Here is a 21,659-nt window from a genome sequence, read left to right on the forward strand (position 1 = left end):
ACTTGCCTGCTAACCAGACAGCTGGCTGTTCAAACCCACCAGCCACTCAGAAGGAAGGTTGGGCAATCCTACTTCCGTAGTGATACTGCCTCGGAAACACAAGGAGGGGTCGCTATGAGTCGGGTTTGACTCGACGGCACATAACAACAACAACAACAACATATATAATATTGGCCAAATCTTTCATGTGATGGACTGCACTAGTAGTCCCCATTTCCTGTTTTACCTCATTATTCCCTCCCGGGATTCAGATAATAACAAGAAAATATCCTTGCCCTTTCTATTTTCCTTCTGGAAAGTCAACAGACTAACTGTCACCAAAGACCCTTAAGATGAATGGAAGAGTCAGGGACATAGGTACCTGAGAGTGTGTGGCTCAGCACCTTCTGAGGCTGGGAACTATTGTAATTAATATTATGTATTGTTGAAGTGACTTCACATAGAAGTGTTGGAGGACAGTTCTTGCATGAAGACTATGCTTCTATTCATAGAATAGTCACTGTTTTTCTAAGTGTAGGAATGGGTAGATGTCACCTACCCTATCTGATCTTGTTCTCCTTGTGGTCAAAGGCTAAGATGGACAAATACAGCTAAGTAGTTTTAGCAATTGTCTGTAATGACACTTTTTCCGTAACCTGTGTCAAATTAATTGTGCTTCACATGGAATCTGATGCAGGGCTCTAACCTCCTGTGTTTCTTGTATAGCTTCCACACACCTTGATTCTTAGCATGGATTTTTTTTTTCCTCCAAACCTTTCCCAAAACTCACTAAAATTTTCTGTGGGAACAGATCTCATTATTCCTTATCAGCTTCCAGTGTTTTTCTTTTGCTGTCTTACATTTTAAAACATTACTATAAATTGCCTTGTTAGTTGTCACTGATTCTATTCTGAACTGACTAGGCGACCCCATGTGTACAGAGTAGAACTGTGCTCCACAGGGTTTTCAAGGCTGTGAACTTTTGGAAGCATATCACCAGACCTGTCTTCCAAATACCTCTGGATGGGTTCTAATGGCCAGCCTTTCTGCTAGGAGACAAGCTCTTAACTGTTTAATTTCGACATAAAAAGTTCAGGTTCTGGCTCTCTCACATCTCTTTCCTCATCTGTAAAACAGAATTCAGACCCACTTCTTTACAATGTATTTTAAGAACTTAACTCTGAGACTCCAAATTTCATTTTTCTTCACAGCACCATGCCTTGCATAAGTGGATAGACACAGCCCGCTGCCATCAAGTCAGTTCTGACCCTTAGCAACCCTTTAGGACAGAATAGAACTTCCCCATAAGATTTCCTAGGCTGTAATCATTATGGAAACAGATTGCCTCATCTTTTTCCACAGAGCAGCAGGTGAGTTCAAACCCATGGACCTTTTGGTTAGTAGGCAAATGATTTAACCACTGTACCACCAGAGCTCCTTTGCATAGTTGATACTCACTAAAAATTCATGAATTGACTAATTTAAAGCTCTGCTAAAAACTCCTAGCATAACCTCTTAATCTCAGGTACTGAGAAATTATGGAAATCATCCTGTAATGTAGTTCTGTGAGCTAGTGTTCATATTCATAAAAAATCAGTAAAACAAAGACTGCATTATTAAAGTTTTAATTTAAAAGCATAAATTAAAACAAATCTCAAAATTTGAATAATTTTTTGTGAATACTCCAGGCAGGTATAGAATTATATTTCAAAACTAGGTGCAGTGCAGTGGGAGGATGGCACAACATGACCAGTGGCAAAGGAGATCACTAGCAGGTGCACAAGAGTAAAAGACAATGAAAGCAGGTACTATTACATACACAATCCTGTAATAATGGTAATAACAAACAACTTCTATGAGTAGATACCTAGGTAAACATGCAAGCTGAATAGATGTAGGCATGCAAATGGGAATATATTCATGAGCATATATAGGTTTGGAAGCTCTGGTGATGTAGTCCTAAGGCATTTGACTGCTAACCAGAAGGCTGGTGGTTCAAACCCACCAGCCACTCCTCAGAAGGAAAGTTGGACAATCTATTTCCGTAGTGATACTGCCTTGGAAACCCAAGGAGGGCTCACTATGAGTCAGATCCGACTCGAGTGCAGTGAGTTCAGTTAGGTTCAGTTATATATAGGTTTGGCAGAGGATATTTCTACACCTGAATTTGTATGTGCAGTAAATATAGTAGGAGCTCTGCCTAAGGCATTTGACTTCTAACCAGAGGGCTGGCAGTTCAAACTCACCAGCCATTCTTTGGAAGGAAGATTAAACAATCTACTTCTGTAGTGATACCGCCTTGGAAACCCAAGGAGGGCTTGTTATGAGTAGGATCAGACTCCACGGCAGTGAGTTTGGATTTTTTTTTTTTTTTTGGTTTAGTAAATATAGTAAGAACTTTGTAGAGCATTTAGGAAGCAAAGTTCTGAAAACTTCTTAGCTATAACCAAACATCTTGAGAAAATGACTCACTGGGCTTGGGGACTTTGGACCAGTCTCATGGGACATTTAGATCATTTGTCATAAAGCACTCCACAAAGACAATGCTCTATATCCTGTTTCTGTGAATAGTGACTAGGGTCGCTCTTGAAGCTTTTGAGGGGCTTTTGAGCTTTTGAGCGGCTGTCTACGATGCAACTATTGGTCTCTCTTCATCCAGACCAAAGAAAGTGAAGAAACTCCGTGACTGAAGGAAACACTGTCAAAGGACTAACAGACCACATGAACCACAGGCTTTACTACCCAGAGACCAGAAGAATTAGATGGTCCCTGGCTGCCTATTGCTCTTATCAGGATTACAATAGAAAGTTGTGGACAGACACTTATTGGTCTGATAGAGACTACTGGAACCCCTAAGACTGTGGCCCTTAGACACCCTTCAAGCCTGGAACTGAGCCCACCCCCAGGAATCAACTTTAAGCCAAATAGGCAGGCCTGTAAAGTGAACAATAACATTCAGGAGGAACATAATCCTCAAGATAATCAACCATACGAGACCAAAAGGGCAGCATTTGCCCAAAAATAAAGCTCAGAGGGCAGCCAGGAGCAGGGAAAGAGGAATGGAAATGGAGAACCCAGGGAGGGAAGAGGGAAGACTGCTGTTACATTGAAGGGATTGCAACTAACGTTACAAAACAAAATGTGTATAAGTTGTTGAATGGAAAATTGATGCTCTATAAATTTTCACCTAAACTCTGTGAGTGTGTGTATGTGCATATATAAAGAAACACTAGATGCAGGTTTACTTTCAGATTTGCTTATTCCAGAGATTTAAATGACTTGTCCTGCAAATTCAGAGTTAATAGTACTGTTTTAACCTTCTCTAAAAGTTTTTATATCTATTTTCCTTGTGGAGTCTCAACACTCTTTTGCATTATAGAATAAGCATTAGTATCCCTGTTTTCTTTAAGAGATAAGTGAGACACAGTGAGTTAATTAATATGCTAATTATACATATTGATACCGTTAATTAATGACAGCAACTAATTGGCCAGGAATTTCTACCTTATATCTACCTCCAGTTTTTCATGCTGTGAAATAAGTTAGCTTTTCCTTATTGGAAATCTCTAATCTCATAACAATTTAATGTAAGAATACTTCAGCCTTCTTCTTTCTGTGCTATAAGTAATCATAGTACTTTCTAATTTGTTCAGTAGTTTTTACTTTTCAACACTTTGTTCTTGCTAATGTAAGGAGAACTCAGGTGTTTTTTGTTTTTGTTTTGATCACATCTTTGTTATTGTCAGTTTAGATATCATGACCATTATGTTATAGCACTTATTTAATTTACAGCTGTTTAAGAAAACTAAAACATTGAAAAATAAAGTCTGTAAAAGAGTAAATGTTAGTAATTATAGATATGATTATTGTTAACACGCTTACTTGGCTGATGCAAAATATTGTCATTAAATATTTATGGTAAGAATTGGTAGTTCAAAGAACAGAATTTTGACATAAAAAGTTCAAGTTCAAATTCTGACTCTCTCACTGTAAAATTGAGATAAAACCCAAGTTATCACAAGATTGCCTTGAAGAATATAATGGAATACATGTGTATAATTCCTTTCACTACCATAAAAGATAAAAAGAAAAACAAATACTCCTGATATCTTTTTGGGATATGTAAAATCATATCAATATTTCTTAAGAACATTATCTTCAGAATTCACCACACTCTCTAGAAGTAGCAGAATAGAGAACCATCTATACCAGCACCTGCCTGACCTTGACTTACTGGTATCTAGAGTCATTGATTCCATATTTAAAGCAATGAGTCAGTTATGGAAACACAAGTGGGAAGGTTTACAACACTATTATTAAAAAAAAAAAAAAAAAAACATAATGCCTTCAATGAGTATAATGTCTTGCAGTTCATTTATTTATTTTACAGACATATTAAGTGACAAATTTATTAAGTAGCTAATTTTTGCTCAGCGTTGTACAAAATGCTGGGGATGAAGTCAAAAAGGATGTAGCCCATACCTCAAGGAGAATGTTAATTTTTGAACTTTTTTTATTTTAAGGTAATTGTAGACTCATACGGAGTTGTATGAAATAATGCAGAGAGATCTCTACCCTTCACCCAGTTTCCTTCAGTGGTTTCCTACAATTGAATAAATATGGTACAATTACAATACGAGAAATTAACATTGATAAAGTCCACAGGCCTTACACAGATCCCTCAGTTTTACATGCACTAAATGTGTGTTCGTTTAGTTCCATATGATTTTGTCACATGTGTAGATTCTTGTGACCACCACCACAGTCAAGATAAAGAAGAGTTCCATCAGAAGGTGCTAATTTGTTTTTATATTACAACTTTTTTTTTCTTTGCCAAAGATATTTTAGCTGAACTGGTTCTTAGATATCATTTGTGGTCACTAGGGGTACAGAACATCTTTTTTATGATGCTTACAAAATGTATCTCTTTTCTTTTCGTTCTCATTGCCACCATCTTAGTCCAGGTTTTACTCATCTTTTATCTGTTGTTGTTGTTATGTGCCATTGAGTCGGGCCCAACTCATAGCGACCCCTCCTTGGGTTTCCGAGGCAGTATCACTACAGAAGTAGATTACCCCATCTTCCTTCTGAGGACCCACCAGCCTTCTGGTTAGCAGTCAAGTGCCTTTGGGCACTATGCTACGGAGGGATGAAATGACTTCTTCTTTGAGTTGCCTGTCTTCAAATATTGTCATTTCCACTCAGTTTTATACTGGACATTAAACACTGTGGGTTCAGAGACCTGGTCTGCTTAGTTTAGCAGGTTATATGGCTAAAACATAATGGGATGAATTAATGAATTAATGGACATCACTGTGGTCAGAACTGCATTTAATAAGAACACAAGTTGAATCATGTCTAATTTTCTCCCTAGAAATCTTCTAGTTGCCTACAAAATGATATCTAATCTAATCTAGTGGTACTTCAACATTCCACAATCTTGCGCAAATCATTTTCTGAAACCACTGGTGATTCCAAATCCCCTACGGTATTCTTCAGAACCTTTTCTTCCTTCATCCTCTGAGCCTTCCCTGCACTTTCTCATTCTTTGAGTCATCCCCCTTCATCTTAGAATGGTCTTTTTTCCTTCCTTACTCACTGATTTTCTTCTGAGTTCATTGCTGTCTCTGCAAATAATTATTTAATCTTCACACAACACATTGTGAGATTAAGTTCCCATTTAACAGATTTGTCAAACCAAGGCTTGTAGGTAACATGCCAGAGCCCATAGTTAGCAAACAACATTTATGTTAAACTCCAAAGCAGATTTTCTCATTAAAAATCTTATAATAATTTGATCACATCACCCTGCAGCTTGTTGTTTTGTTTGATGTTGAATCCCTTAGCAGGTTTACTGTGATCTAAGAGACATAAAAATAGTTTTTCAATACCTAATGTTTCATTTCACTGATTTTTTAGATTATATGAATAAATTTTTAATTCAGAAAATTTGTGTGTCAATATTTAAAGTCCACAGTACTTTTGTTAGTGTGAACTCATGATTTGTTCATTCAGCAACTCAAGTGCAGGATTAAATTTTAGATACAAAACAATCAATGCATAATCCTTCTTCTCAGTTGGAGGAACAGAAACAGAAACACATACATTTGAACTAATGTGTTAAGTTCAATTATAGCAAAAGGCTTATGATATTATAGGAACCTTAAAGGAGAGACATGTCAGAAAAGGCTAGCTGGAGAAGTGAAAACTCAGTTGAGTTTTACAGATGAACTGGAACTAGCCATATAATGGGGTAATGGGAAAGGGGAATGCATTCTTCTAGAAAGAAGGAGAAACTGTGAAAAGCTGGTTGATGTGAGGAATTACAAATGGAGAAGTGTTGTCTCTATATGAGATACGAGGCTGGGAGAGTGAGATTTGGGGTTGAGGAGGAAGACTAGGTCAGTTCAGTGAAGGCCTGGTCCTGTTAAGGGCTTGGTTGTCATCCTGTAGGGGGTATGGAGTCATTGAAAGGGATAGACGATAGACATGGTCAGATTTGTCTTTAGGAATATACACCTACTCCTCACTTACTGTCTCAGTATCTGACATTTCATATTTAAACAAACCAAATTCACTGCCGTTGAGTCAGATCTTACTCATAGCAACCCCTTTTGGGTTTCCGAGGTCATAAATCTCTACAGAGGGAGCTCTGGTGACGTAGTGCCTAAGGCACTTGACTAGTAACCAGAAGGCTGGTGGTTCAAACCCTCCAGCCACTCCTCAGAAGGAAGGTTGGGCAATCTACTTCCGTAGTGTTACTGCCTGGGAAACCCAAGGAGGGGTCGCTATGAGTCAGAGATGACTCGACGGCACATAACAAAAACAACAAATCTTTATAGAAGTAGGTTGCCTAGTCTTCCTTCCAAGGAGTGGCTGGTGGGTTTGAAACACCAGTCTTCTGGTTAGCAGTCAAATCCCTTAGGCACTACGCCACCAGAGCTCCTTAGGTAGTACTAAATAATACTAGGCTTCATGTATATGGAAGTTAAAGGAAGGAAGGTACTCTGTGATTTCTTTCTTTTCCTGTTAAAGACATCTACATTTTCCTACTTGAGATCCATCCAATAAGTTGTTGTTGTTGTTATGTGCCATCGAGTCGGACCCAACTCATAGTGACCCCTCCTTGGGTTTCTGAGGCAGTATCACTATGAAAGTAGATTGCCCCATCTTCCTTCCAATAAGTAGGTAATGAAATATTTTTAAAATTTGTTTAAGTTACTGTGCAAATTTTCTTTCCTGATACCTTCTTAGAAATTATACATTCCTCTTGAAATGTATAATTTTACCCACTCAGGTTTCATATATTATACTTTTTGCCCTAGGAACTCTGGTAGCATGGTACCTAAGGCACTTGACTGCTAACCAGAAGGCTGGCAGTTCAAACCCACCAGCCACTCCTCGGAAGGAAGGTTGGGCAATCTACTTCCGTAGTGATACCACCTTGGAAACCCAAGGAGGGGTCACTAAGAGTTGGGTCTGACTCTATGGCACATAACAATAACAACAACTTTTTCCCCCTAACACTTTTTACTTGATTGTATATACTTATATCAAAACCATATTTTCTTTACTTAGATGACTTTCCTCTTTTTCTTATTTTCATTGCTTAAGTCCTAAAATTTTCTTTGTTCTATATCCCATAACACTTATTTCTTTGTTGAAAAACTAAACAAAACAAATTTTTTAAAAGCCTACCTGTTTGCAGTGACTCATTACTACCCATGTATTACATATTTGCTAAAGCTATTTTACCATGGGTCAAGTTTTGGGAGAAGGAAATGGGAGAATAAAGTCAAGGGTATTCTTTACTTCCAAAATATGCACACAAATGCATGGAATAATTTTATGTTTACAGTAAGAAGTTCTTTTTTTTTTTTTTTTTTTTTTTAGTAAGTTTTTAAGGGCATTACTGAGAGGTGTGTATCATTCAAATAAGTAGAATAATATCCACTGTGGGCCTAATTTTGATTGCATCCTCTGCTTAATTAATAAGTTAGAAAAAGAGAGCTGACCTAAGAGATGCAAAATTGAGTTTTATTCTGGGTTCTGTCTCTTATTTTGAGTGTTCTTAAGTAAGACATCCTACTTCCTTGGTCCTCTGTGTCCCTGTGGGTAAGTGAGAAATAGAACTAGGTTTTGATTAAGATTCTTCTAGATTCGATTATTTACGATCAAGTACAGGACATTCTAACCAATGGATATTTCTGATAACAATTATATTTAGCACATTATTAAAAATTTTTATTCTTTTTAAAACAACTGTATTGAGTTGAAACTTACATACAACAAAATGCACATATTTTTAGTGTACAGTGCAATGAATTTTGACAAATGTGACCCGTAAAATACATTTGGCCACCAGTTTCCTTCTGTCTCCTTCAAAGTACTCCTGTCTTCTGGTCCTAGATAACTGGTGATTTCTGTCACTATGCATTAGTTTTACTTTTTCTGGAACTTCACACAAATAGACTCTTACAGTGTGTATATATATATATATATATATATATATATATATATGACATTTTATTGTGCTTTAGATGCAAATTTACATAGCAAATTAGATTTCCAATCAATAATTAATACACCAATTGTTTCATGGAATTGGTTGCAGTTCTACAATATATCAGCACTCATGCCATGTCCTGCCTGCATTCCCTGTTTCCATTCATCTTGTTTCCCTGTCTCTCTCTGCCTTCTTTTCTTTGGTTTTGGGCAAATGTTGCCCTTTTGGTGTTATATAGTTGACTGTGCTAAGGAGTATGTTCTTCAGGATTATTATTGTTTATTTTATAGGGCCGTCTATTATTTGGCTGAGAGGTGGCCTCCAGAGGTTTCTTGAATTTCAAGTTAGAAGGCTGTTGGAGGGCAATAGTGTTAGGGGTTCCTCCAGTCTTTTTCAGACCAGTAAGTCTGGTCTTTTTTCTTCTTTTCTTTTAATTTGAATTTGGTTCTACATTTTTACCCATTCTAACTGGGACCTTCTAATATGTACTCTTTTGTATCTAGCTTCTTTTGCTTAGCCTGATGTCATTGGAATTCAGCCATGTTGTTACATGCATCACAGTTCATTCCTTTTTATTGTTGACTAGCATGCCATTGGGAGCTCTGGTAGCATAGTGCCTAAGGCACTTGACTGCTAACCAGAAGGATGGCAGTTCAAACCTACCAGCCACTCCTCGGAAGGAAGATGGGGCAATCTACTTCCGTAGTGATATCACCTGGGAAACCCAAGGAGGGGTCGCTTTGAGTCAGGTCCGACTCAATGGCACATAACAACAACAACAACAACAGCATGCCATTGCTAGTATAGACCACAATCTGTTTATCCATTTATCAATGACAGACATTTGGTTTGTTTTCAGTTTAGGGCTGTTACGAATAGTACTGTGATGTGCTTTTGTGTACAATTCCTTTTGTGAATCTATGTTTTCATTCTTAGTAAATTTCTTGAGGTAGAAATGTTGGAATATGGTAAATGTATGCTTACTTTATAAAAAATTTCCAAAGTGGTTTTACCATTTTATACCCCTGACACCAATATATGCGATTTCCAGTTGGTTCACATTCTCACCAATATTCGGTTTTGTTAGTCTTACAACTTTTAGCCATTCTTACATGTGTAAAGAAATAAAAAAAAAATTTCTTTAATTTATAATAGAAACACTAAAAACTATACACTATAGGTTGTGATATAAAATTTAGAGATATCAGAAATAGCATATTCCTTAATGAATATGCAAAATTTTAACAATGCAATCTTATACTTTACCACTTTAATAAATTTTAATTACTTATAGTTGTTTATGATACCCATTGATGTTTTCATAAATATATCTATAATAGATATATTTTTGTGTGTCTGTAAGCACATTTATTTTAGTGTTAAGTGTTTGACTTGTTTGTTTCAATGTTATAAAATAATTTCCTTTCTTTTATAAATTTATTTATCTCTAAAAAATCATTTTATCATTACTAATATTTAAAAATATCTGCGTAGTTAGTTTATGAGAAGACTCTATCAATAAAATGAGAAATCCTTTCCAGAAAATATAACAGATTTAGGATTTTTTTTTAATTGTGTTTTGAGATACTACCAATTCAGTGATGGATTTTAACTGCTAAAAGTCTTCTCTGCAGATATTTATTCCTGAGTAATAATCATGCTTTTTATAAAAATAAATCTTTTTAATCAGTCTCCAGTTATTTACCCAAACTGTGGGGTTAATGTCATATAACCCAACCAGTGTTTTATACTCGTAGGTTAGAAAATAATGACAGTCCTTTTAATATTCATGAAAGAGTTAGGTAGTGAGCTAGTTGACTAAATGTGTAATCAAAACTTCCCACCCAGGATTCAAATAATACCTTTTTCTCATTTTGCAATATATGCCTGTGGATCTTTATATACTATTGCCTTTAGAGATAACAAATTTTCAAAGACTTAGAAAGCAATAAAATACACTTAACAGTAAATCTTTACTGAGCATAGTTTAATCTTTCTCTGATGCAGAAAGCACTTTATAATTTTATAGCTCCACAGCCTCATTACTGTGAATGCCAGTTATTATGTTGGCTAAGAGTAGAAGTGATGGTGAATCAAAAGTATGTGCTAATAGAATGTTAGATCGGGAGGTTAATGGTTGTTTACTCATATATATCTCTTTATTTTAAAATGTATCTGTTTTTTTTTCCCTTCATTTTCACTTTGCCTAGGCTTTTCCCCTACCTTTCTCTACTCTTTCTGAATATATACATGACTCTCTTCAGTTTCCTTAACCAAAATACAATTTCAGGCTTTCTCTGTGTGAAAACCATGACAAAATGATTTTATAGCCAGTTCTGAAAGTGACTAAACTTGACAACAATTGTATTTTATGACAACCTCTGCTTTCATGTCCCCAGCCTACTTTTATATCATCATTTCTTTTTCTTTTTCTTTTTTTTTTTTTTTTTACCCCAAAGATGAACAATTTTGTATCTCTGCATTGGCTGAAAACAAATGCCTTTACCAGGAATGCATTTAAATGGAGGAGAGCATGCTTCACTTAAGTCACCAAAGCCTTAACACCTTAACCCTGTAATATTCAATTTCTCACTCACCAACAACCACAGCTTTTTTTTTTTTTGTGGTCGTGTTCATAAGGGTTGGGGAAGAATTAGTATTATGACACTAAACCAGATTAGGGGGGAATGCGAATTAGATTTGGTAACAGATGGTGCTGTGGAAATTAAAGGTTCTTTGCGAATGGAAGCGACAGCAGCTTGCCTCTGTTCTCTCTGTCTTTCCCGCTCGAGCACTTGATAGACGGGTATAAATCACAACAATCCTGTCTTGACAGCCAATTTCGAGAATTTGATCTGGTTAAAGACACGGCTTCCCTGCTCCACTCACTGCAACCTGCTTCTATTTTATTTTTACACAGCACCTTGCCATATTTAGAGAAGCAGACTCACCTGCCTCCCCATAATGAAATTTTTCTTAATTACAGTTTTAGCTCTTTAGTGTTAATTACTTTTCCATTTAGCCTGAATTTTCATAATATCTCTGAGGGATTTTTTTTTTCTTTTTTTCCATCCTTTTTACTCCTGCCAATGCTTTTGTTTTTCCTAAAATTCTTTTCATTGACAGAAGTCGTTGCCAGAGCCATTGTTTGAGAATCTGAATGATCCAAACCATTAATTTTAAAGGTGAAAGACTTTCATGTGATGGAGGAAAGTTGCCTAATCAGAAACATTTTTAAAAGGGTTAGAAACACTCACCAAAAATAGCAATTATTTCAACAAAATTGCCCCACAAAAGTGAGTGACAACACTTTTGGGAGTTAGTGGAGTCTACAGGGATATGGGCTCCATCTGCTAAAATAAACTCCATTGAGTAAAAGAAATGTGACCACGGTGTGGCAGGACCAGTTTGTGTCTGTGTTGACCTTGTGGTGATCTAGGAAATCAGAATGAAAATGCAATCTTCAGATGTAGAGACTCTAAATGAGAGACTGGAAATATTGAACAGATTGTGGGTACCCATCACATCCAGGCCCTCAGGTTTGACAAGCCCAGGAGACAGGTACTAAGGTCGCCTCTTACAAATCCACATGGCATTGGGGCTTACAACTTACCAGAGAAAAGGAAATGGGAGAAAGGCAAAAATCACTCCAAAAAATGAAGAGAAGATTCTTTGAGCGAGCAACTAACAGTTGGTAGAAATGAAGCTTCCTACTGGCAGTCAAATCAAATGTAGTAACAACTCAACGGCTCCCCGCTGCTTGCTGACAGCATGGTGTCACACACTGGGACAAACATTCACTTAAACACTGATTGCAGGGAATTGCCCTTTCCGCCAGCGCCTCCCACCACCACATAATGAGCAAAAAGAGAACCATTTCTAGGAAAAGTCAAGAGTCCCTGCTCCCCATGTTCCCCCCAGAATATCACTGCTCTATTTGTCCTTTTGTGACCCACTGGGAATGGTTCCTCAGTTGAATGTGGTTGCTGCAGTTTCACTGTTGTGTAGCAAGTTCTTTGTGTAATTACTCCTTCTCCACACCACACACACACACACACATAAACACACACAGAGAGCCTTGTTCCCCGATGGTGAATGGGCTCAGTAACGATCAAAAAAATGGAAATAGTGCAATAGCCCTTGCTCTCAAGGTCTAATCTGAATTACAGGCCAGTGTGGCTTTTATTTGAAGAAAATGAAAATGAGAACTTACTTTGAGCTCATGGGTGAATCCTCACAGTTTACGAGAGGAAACAGAGGGTCCCAGACAGGTCAGGTCAGACAGATCCAGACTAGAACCCAAGTCTCCTCCTCCATCCAGTTTTGTGAGGGGGCAGGGTTTTCTGGGGAAGGTAGAAGAAGACATTTAAGCAAGCTTGGGGAACTCTGCTTTAGCAGTTTTAGCAATTTGTCAGAATGGCAGATAAGATTTCGAAATTTTTGTCACCGTGTTTGTTTTTGGAACTGTGAATGTGACAAACAACAAGTAAGTCCCTCTGATGGCTCCTGTTGGCCTCACCAGATGCTGTATCGCTGCTGCATAATCCCCTTTTACAGTCCCATCATGATGCAGAACAAATCCGTAGTCATTTCCATTGCTAGAATTAAATATATGTGTGCATATATATTCCCCCCTTCTCTGCAAATAGGGGCTGGTGTGTTGTAGCCTCCTCTCTTCAAACAGTTACCTTATTGTAATGTTTTTTTTTAAAAAAAAAGGACAGAGGAAGACTTTTTAGGATTAATAATTAGCTGATTTCCTCTTTTCTTTGCCTCCCCCTGCCAACTTCAGAGGGACAACACCTGATACTAACAGAATATAATTGTAACCTCTGCTATCATAGATCACCTAAGACCAGCTGCATTTGCATCCAGATGTTAACTACTGCAGACTAAGCTATTAAATTAAAAGTATAAATATAGTTTAACACAGCTGTCCAACAGGGAAATATGTGGTTTATTTTCTCTGATTTTTACCATGAATCTTCCTCTAATATAGAACTTTTCATATGTTCCCAGAATACCTCCTCAGCATGTGGTTTTCCCCTCACAACTATTGTTCACCCAGTTTCCCAGTATGTTTTAGAGTTCTACCTCAAGTGAACTGGACTATCTGTTTGGATAGTTTACCAGTAATTGCAACTGCTTTCACAAAACATTTGCTTAATGAGTAAACGGTGACATGCATACTATAATCTCAGTATCCCAACATCAAATTCTGAGAGCATCTTTATTCCCCATTTCAGTGTAGCAAAAAATAGAATAGGAAAATTCAGGCAGCCTGAGCTTTCCCTCACCTGGATTTGATTTGTGAACTGTATCACTGGAGTGTGTATTTAAAGCATCTATATTCCATTGTAATTTGTAAAGATCAGTGCATAGACTTTCTGTGAGCTGAATGTGTATCTATTTCCTCTCTAGTGAGATGCTGGGAAAAGGTCTTCATTTAGCTGTCAGTCCCCTCCTGTTGTGTTGGCTTCTTCTCTTCTGTATGCTCCTTGACTGCTTGAAAATGGAATTGTCTGAACACAAGAAAACTTTATTGATCCATATTTCTGTTTGAAAGACCAGAGATTTGTAGAAGTAGGAGACTATTTCTTTTCTCAAGAAAGCTGACTGCAGAGGAGGTCTGCTCATGGCCTAGTAAATCTCTGAAACCGAATAAATGTTACATACAGCATAGATGGTAGTAAGCTTCATTTTGATGATTTATCTTAGGTAGTTTATCCGATGCTCACCTCCCTTTCCAGTGGTGACCCCCACTCTTGGCCCCGAGCTATTTCATGCTGCCCTTGGGATGGTGGTCTGATCGACACTTGGGCATTGGACTACTCAGTGGTTTGAATCTAGCATATACTCTTCTAAAGCCCAGCTTGCCCTTAAACTTTTGGTTCCCAGGAGAGTAACTTGTGTAAGATCAGCAATATTCTTGGGAATAAGAGATAAAATGCATGTTTTGTCATCTGTGTGCCTCTGAGTTTCTGAATAGGCATTTCTGGAGATTCTCTTCTAAGATCCATAGGTGCCATGTAGTTGACGGTTCTGAGAATATAGTTAATTAAGTTGCATTAGGGCAAATATACACACTTGTTAAAACACTTAATTTGCCTCAATAATATTGATTACATGGCAGAAGTTTGTTTAAACTAAATGGTATTTTTTTCCCTACTGTTACAGTCTTTGCGTGCAATCTGTTTAATAGCTAATAGCCATCATCAGTTAAATATCATGTTAGTTATAAAGTAATGCCATAAGAATTGATTTGGACTTGGCAGTGGATGGTAGCTCTCCCTTCAAAGCCGATATAGATGATTAGCCAGAGTTTTGAGCAGAATCGTGGTTCATATAAACTGTATATTTTATAGACTTATAGCTACTCTATATTACATGAGTGCCCATTATACTAAAGAAAAACACAGACAGTTAATTATGCAAAACATCATGTATGCAATTACCTAGCATTATTATTATGCATTTAACAGTTTTATTGATTTGCCAGTGACTCACTTACTGTATTTAGAGCTATAAACAAGGGATGCTCACCTCTGGATTGAAATAGGTCCAAGAAAACAAGCTAAGGATAAATTACACTACTAAGCTCCTCTGCATCAGATCGAATCCTTAAGTACGGAAACTGTCAAGAATCATAATGTGCAACACATTGTGACATCACAGGACCATTTCTTTTCCCATTAATAGAGTTTATTAACCAGGAAGCATAAGAAATCCCTTGGGAGCTCTGGTGGCGTAGTGCCTAAGGCATTTGACTGCTAACCAGAAGGCTGGCAGTTCAAACCCACCAACCACTCTTCGGAAGGAAGGTTGGACAATCTACTTCCATAGTGATAACGCCTCAGAAACTCAAGAAGGGGTCACTGTGATTTGGATCTGACTCATCGGCAGTGAGTTTAGTGGCAATACAAAGTAAAGCAACTGCAACTGCCTACATCTAAAATAGTCTGAATAACTTAAAGCCATCAGCAGTGAAAGGGAACACTAATGTACCTATTGCACTTTCTACCACATTGTTGTTGTTACTATGTGCCGACGAGTTGGACCCGACTCATAGTGACCCCTCCTTGAGTTTCCGGAAGTAGATTGCTCCATCTTCCTTCTGAGGAGTGGCTGGTGGGTTTGAACCGCCAGCCTTCTGATTAGCAGTCCAGTGCCTTAGGCACTATGCTACCAGAGCTCCCTGATGACTAATATACTGAAAAAAGTTCTAATGCCCCCAGTACTTGTTAGACAGGGTGCAAATTCTTACTAGGACACTTTCTTGCCATCCTTTTGGGCCTCTGTTACTGGCAATGAGTATTATTCGTTCCTCTGTCTTTGGGAAGCTCTGGTAGCATAGTGCCTAAGGCATTTGACTGCTAACCAGAAGGCTGACGGTTCAAACCCACCAGTCACTCCTCAGAAGGAAGGTTGGGCAATCTATTTCCGTAGTGATACCACCTCAGAAATCCAAGAGGGGTCGCTGTGAGTCAGATCTGACTCGACGGCAGTGTGTTTGGTTTTGGTTTGGCCTTTGTTTTAGGAATATTGGCAAGCATAGTGGCATAGGACTTCATAGGTAGGGTGACCAACCAACCTTATTTGCCTGGAAGTGAAGGGTTCCCAAGACACAGGATTTTCAGTGCTTCCATTGAGATGGTTTATCACCCTAATTTTAAAACAAATTTGAATAAGAAAGGATAATTGAACTCTAGGACCCCAGAAGCAGATAGGATTTTGGTGAGGTCCTTTCTAAAGGTCATGGTATAGTCATTTTGCCTGAAGTTTTAATTCATGTAACACTTTCTTTTCAATGACTAGCCAAAAATGAGGTGAGAGTCTCTCAATTACTTGCCCGACATTTCTTGTTTTGGGGAAATTGACAGACATTTTTCAGAGTTGGAGAACTTTCAGCTTGGATAGGGACTCTGACATGTTATTGAGGAGACCACTTCCTTGTCTCCACAGTACTTAGTTACATCTCTTGCCAGCAATGAAAGCACCAGCTTAGAGGGGTAGCTGTTTGCCTATTCTTATTCTTGACACAGTAAGTTGGGAAAAGTCTTTTGGTCTAATGTACCAGTTATTCGTTCAAAGAATTGGGAAGCAGCATTACCAAATCACTGTGATGCTGTAATATAGAAATCTGTTCCATTAGGCTGGTCTCAATGTTTATTAAAGAAGGCCTGAGAATATACATAAGTGTATATCCCTATTTGTGCATGTGTGTTGTAATCTTTCCGAACATATGGGTCAAGATTTACAATTCTTTCTTTACAACTAATGATCTCCTTCCATTAGGTTAACCAGGCAGACCTTAAGATATTTCTTATTAAAAGAAAAAATCCTTTCTCTTCCTTCCCCAACTAAGCCAGTGTACTTTAATGCAATGATGATATGTTAGACCCAGCAGTTGTCAAAGCATCGTATTACTGTGATGCCATAATGACACCCTGTCTCTGTAAAGTAGTCATGTTTTCTCAAATCACACGTTGCACCGTTGATTTCTGACATGACACTTCATTCGGTTGCTCTCCCTTTCTTCAGCATCACCATTCTCTGACAATAGCAGCTGGTGCCCATTTTGTTACTAAGTGATTCACATTTTGCCACTTTACGAGAGTGCAATTAGTTGAAGCAGGGGGAAAAAAGCTCATTGTAAAGTAGCATGCTTGAAGTTGTAACTCAGGCAGCACTGGGAGCTGCCTGGGTCAAAGGCTCTGAAGCCTGTGCCTCAGGGAGCTGCAGCATTAGTCTTGGATGTTTTCTTCTAAAAGCATTAACACACACACACACACACACACACACACACACACGTAAACTAATAGAAGCTTTTAAAACAAAAAATACTTAAATAATGCATCTAGTGGTTTTGGAAGGTAGAAAACCACCCAACCCACCTAGATTATTCCTGTTCATATAGGCAGTGATTAGATAGTGGGATTTGATAACCTTCCTTTCTAATGCAGAAATTCTGTGATTCAATCAGGGGCTATGGGGACTAAACTTATCTCTCTATATTTGTAAACTTGTAGGTTTGCTGGCATCAGTGCCCTAATATAAAAAAACGTTGGAAATTAATTTATAAAGCCTTTGGAATTGATAGTGATGATAGATACCTTTTCAGGCTCTTAAGGATGACAAAGAAGAAAATAAAATGGTGACTTCTTTAGTGGACATTTATTTAGCCTATTAAGGTGTCCATTACTGGTATTGGTATAATAAAAGTTTCAAAAGATCCTGTCTTGGAATAAGAATCAGGAAGATCTAAAAAGACTTACACTTGCATGTTCTTTGTAAGAATTTTATGTACCATTTTTCAGGGGGGAAATAAAGTGGCAAATAAGTTCAAGTTCTTCATACAGTTGATGTGAAATACAGCTGTTTGTTAAGAACTTATAGTTTGATTGAAGGATTAATGATATATAAGCATATTAAGCATTATCACTGTGAGAGTGTGTGACAAATATATTGGCTAAGCTGAGATCCCTTCTGTGAGATGTAGACCACCCTGGACATCTGTGCAGGTAGGTGACAATTTAACCTCATAGCAGTTCATACAAGATCCCTCCCTTACCTGCATCAAGTTAGAATCTCTACAAAACAGTTATTCCTGCTAATCATGATATAACTTCACTATTAAGTTACAAATTATTTTCATACTTTCTCTTTCAGGAATAGTTTTGATTCTTATTTTTCCTTTCTCTATCTCACTCTTTCTGTGTATACATACACACAAACACACGGTTAATTTTCCAAAATCACATTTTTAGATAAATTAAGAAATGTTACTTCTCTGATCATTAGTATCTAACAGCAAAGATAAATTTTTCCATCCCTGGCCCTGAGGCTAGGCTAGAAGACATGACCCTATGATGCAGGTTGATAACCAGAATTATTTGAGACAGTATTGCAGATGGTTTGGAAAATGCTTTTGAAAGGAGTTAAATTTCCCTGGCCTCAGGAAAGCTGTTAAATCCTTCAAATTTAATTTCTTATGTAGAAACTAAATGTTATTCTTCACATGGTTATTTCTACTTCCCCCTCCAGTTTATTCTCAGAGTGTTCATTGAGCAGAAGCTTTCAGAAAGGAGCTGGCGTCACTCCCTTGTGCTTCTCATCATTTCTCGAAAAATAATAAAATAAAAGCAACTGTAATCAGGCTTTCAAATAAATATTTCCCACATTCCCCCACGCATATTATTTCTATTCATAATTCTTAACTAAATTTAGACTTTTATTAATCCAATGTGACCTAAAATTTCTGCATTAACAGCACAATGTGGAATTGGGCTTATTCTCTTTGGCTACAGATAAAGCCATCATCTTGAAAATGGCTCTTTCTGACAAAAAGGTGTTCTTTTGAAATAAAGTCTTATTCACTACATTCCTCTTAGAGTTAATGTGAATTTTAGTGCCTCTAATTTTAGATTGAAGTGAAGTCTAGAATAAAACCCACCAGCTGACAATTGAATTTATAGATAGTTGTGAATATTTCAGGCTTGAATAATAGAGCTGTAGAATTTCAGAGACAGAGAGGGAGAGAATTAAGACCCGCTGTAGTTTTAGGGTATAATGTAATGATGTCTAGGAAATGTTCAGTGTAATGAGCTAAGTAGTAATTAGGAGGCAACTGTGTTCTTTCAGAGGTTCTGTTTAGGCGTCATTCCAAACCCAGGATGGGATGACTCAGTAGGGGCTGCCCTGGGACCAGTGTGGTGGTCTTTCTACTCAAGGATAAGGTGTAGATGTAATTGCTGAAAGAAAAACGATATATATCTGGATGTGCCATCTCTTGCTTGACTTTAAAAAAGAAAAGAAAAGAAAATGTATAAACACTGTTAATAACTCTGTTGGTTTTAAGATATTTCTGCTCAGATCTTTGGAGTCAGATGTGAATTCAAATTCTGGGTTCCACCACTACTTAGCTATATAATTTTCAGCTAATTGTGTAATTTCTGAAACCGAAGTGAACTACCTCACCCACCAGGATGTCTTAGGGGTTACAAGAAGTGTTAGTCGTAAAGAGCTTAGCTGAGTGACTGGCATATAACAAGCTCTTGATACATGACATCTCTTACTATTATTATTTCCACTGAGTGAAAGATAATAATCAAGGAAGCTGTTTACATCTGAAAAGAAACATATGCAATTTAGAGCACAAAACCGGTTTAGTCATTTACAACTCAAGTAGCCGGTATTTTGTTTAGGAGGAATTATACTCTCTCTCTAAGGACTTCCCTGGCACCTTTTACTTACTGAGTTCCCTTGCTTCCATTGAGGATATTGCCAAGTTTCGGGCTGACATTTTGTATGAGACAACTGATGGGAGAATCTTTATTTTTCGGGGATTTTAAAAACATGCATTCGGCATGTAAATATTTGGTGACTCAGAATAAATGGGAGGGTCATTTCTGACATTGTTCCTTAATCAAGAGTTTTCTAATTGCAGAAATTCATGAGAAAAAGTCTTATGGGAAGAAAATTGGGTGAGAGTGGTCGTAGATGTTATAGGAAAAGACAGAAGGAAAAAGAGGGTCTGGACAGAACATGGTATGCTTTGTGATCAAGCAGCTTGCTGTAACTCTCTTCTGGGAAAAAAAAAAAAAATTAAAAAATGGTGGCTTGCAGGCAGATGGCGAAAGAGTTAATTGTCATAGCTGTGAGAAATTCAGTGCCAGAGAGAAGCAAGGAGAGCAACCATGTTTTAGTACCCTAATAACTTCTAACTCTAGTCTAAGATCATAATGTATGTGCGAGCAGTCCAGTAATTATAAGGTAATAAGTGAAGTGGTGGTGTAAGTGCTCTAAATTAAAAGGAATTCTCAGGGCTGCTGTAAGTCAGTGCCGACCCGCTTTCTTTCAAACGTTGACTTGAGGAAAGTGCTTAGCCCAGAGTGCAAGCAGGGAGACAAGGAGAGCGATCTATTAATTACAACGCTCATTAACAGTGACGGGGACAAGGCAGCAGATGCAGAAGGGAGAGGACTGGCAAGGGGGATATTTTTTCTTCCGCTGGTTCTTGAGAAAAGGACAACATAAGTGGGTGGTCGAAAGCGAGACGATGTTTTTGTGGCTTTCTGCACCCCATTTGCTTTCTTTGTATCCTGATATAACTTTACTTTAAAAAGTGAGAAAATTACAAAAAAAAAAAAAAAACCCATAATTTCAAAAGTGACATATATTTGTTGAGAGGCAAATTCGTTCCTCAAAGCTTTGCTCTTAAGACTGCCTTCTTGGAACAGATGTGAAGGGAACATTCCCAATAGGAAAATACTATATTTTCCTTTGTTTTAAAGTAATGCAGAAGAGTGGGGGAAGGAAGGTAGGGATGAGAGAGTGAAATTTGTGCAATGATAAAATATCATTAGATTTATAGTGAAACAGATAATTGCTTCCCGTTGGTTATACTGTGACTACTCCCCCAAATTCTGGTGAATGACCATTACCCAGTGGGATTCCCATAAATCAACTTTCCACTGGGAAGCAATTATCTAAGTCCCTTTCTCAACTGTCATCTCTTCTTTCTATAGTGGGCTCTCAGAAGGTTCTTAAGACTTTGCTAAAAGGGGTTTTGCACTATGGCTAAGCAGAAAGAAAATAGGACCAATTATATCTTTTCATCTTATTACCTTTTCAGAAATTCAATCACTTATGGGTCCAACAAAGAAAGAGGGGTGATGTGTTTCTTCTAGATAAGAGAGCTAGTTTGTCAGATTAGATGCTTCATCGTATTTCCTTTTAGGATGTATGATGTTAAAAGGCAAAATGAAGAGGGGAAAGGTACCATCACAAATCTCATTTTTTTCTGGATAAAACTTGATACATTTCTATTTTATTGAATATAAAGTGTCAGATTTACAGACCCACAATTATATTGAAGGCTTAAATGGATATTACATATTCCTCTCTCAAAAATGGAAGATCATCCATGTACAAACACATATACATATTAATCAATGATTGTGATCAATTTACAAGTTCTGTGGGCTCTAGGAGATAATCTCTAACATTGGCTAGAATTTTAGACTTGTATATTGCCAAACGGGTATGAAATAGAGCAATTTAAATAAAGAAACAAAGTGATTGGAGGAAATATTCCCTATGTGTCTCAGATCAATAAAAGACACAGTTATGTTTATGGAAGCGTGCTGACAAACAGTAATTACAGAGCTGAGGA

At 37.5% G+C, this 21,659-nt stretch overlaps 1 protein-coding gene across 1 annotated transcript in view; it reads left to right on the top strand.

Moving 5' to 3' along the window:
• The window catches only part of ESRRG (estrogen related receptor gamma), a 275,113-nt gene that overhangs the window by 24,437 nt on the left and 229,017 nt on the right, over positions 1-21,659 (top strand). The window lies entirely within an intron of this gene.

The sequence above is a fragment of the Orycteropus afer genome, unplaced genomic scaffold, assembly GCF_000298275.1.
Source record: "Orycteropus afer afer isolate SDZICR_OR568_19922 unplaced genomic scaffold, OryAfe1.0 scaffold00013, whole genome shotgun sequence".
NCBI lineage: Eukaryota > Metazoa > Chordata > Mammalia > Tubulidentata > Orycteropodidae > Orycteropus > Orycteropus afer.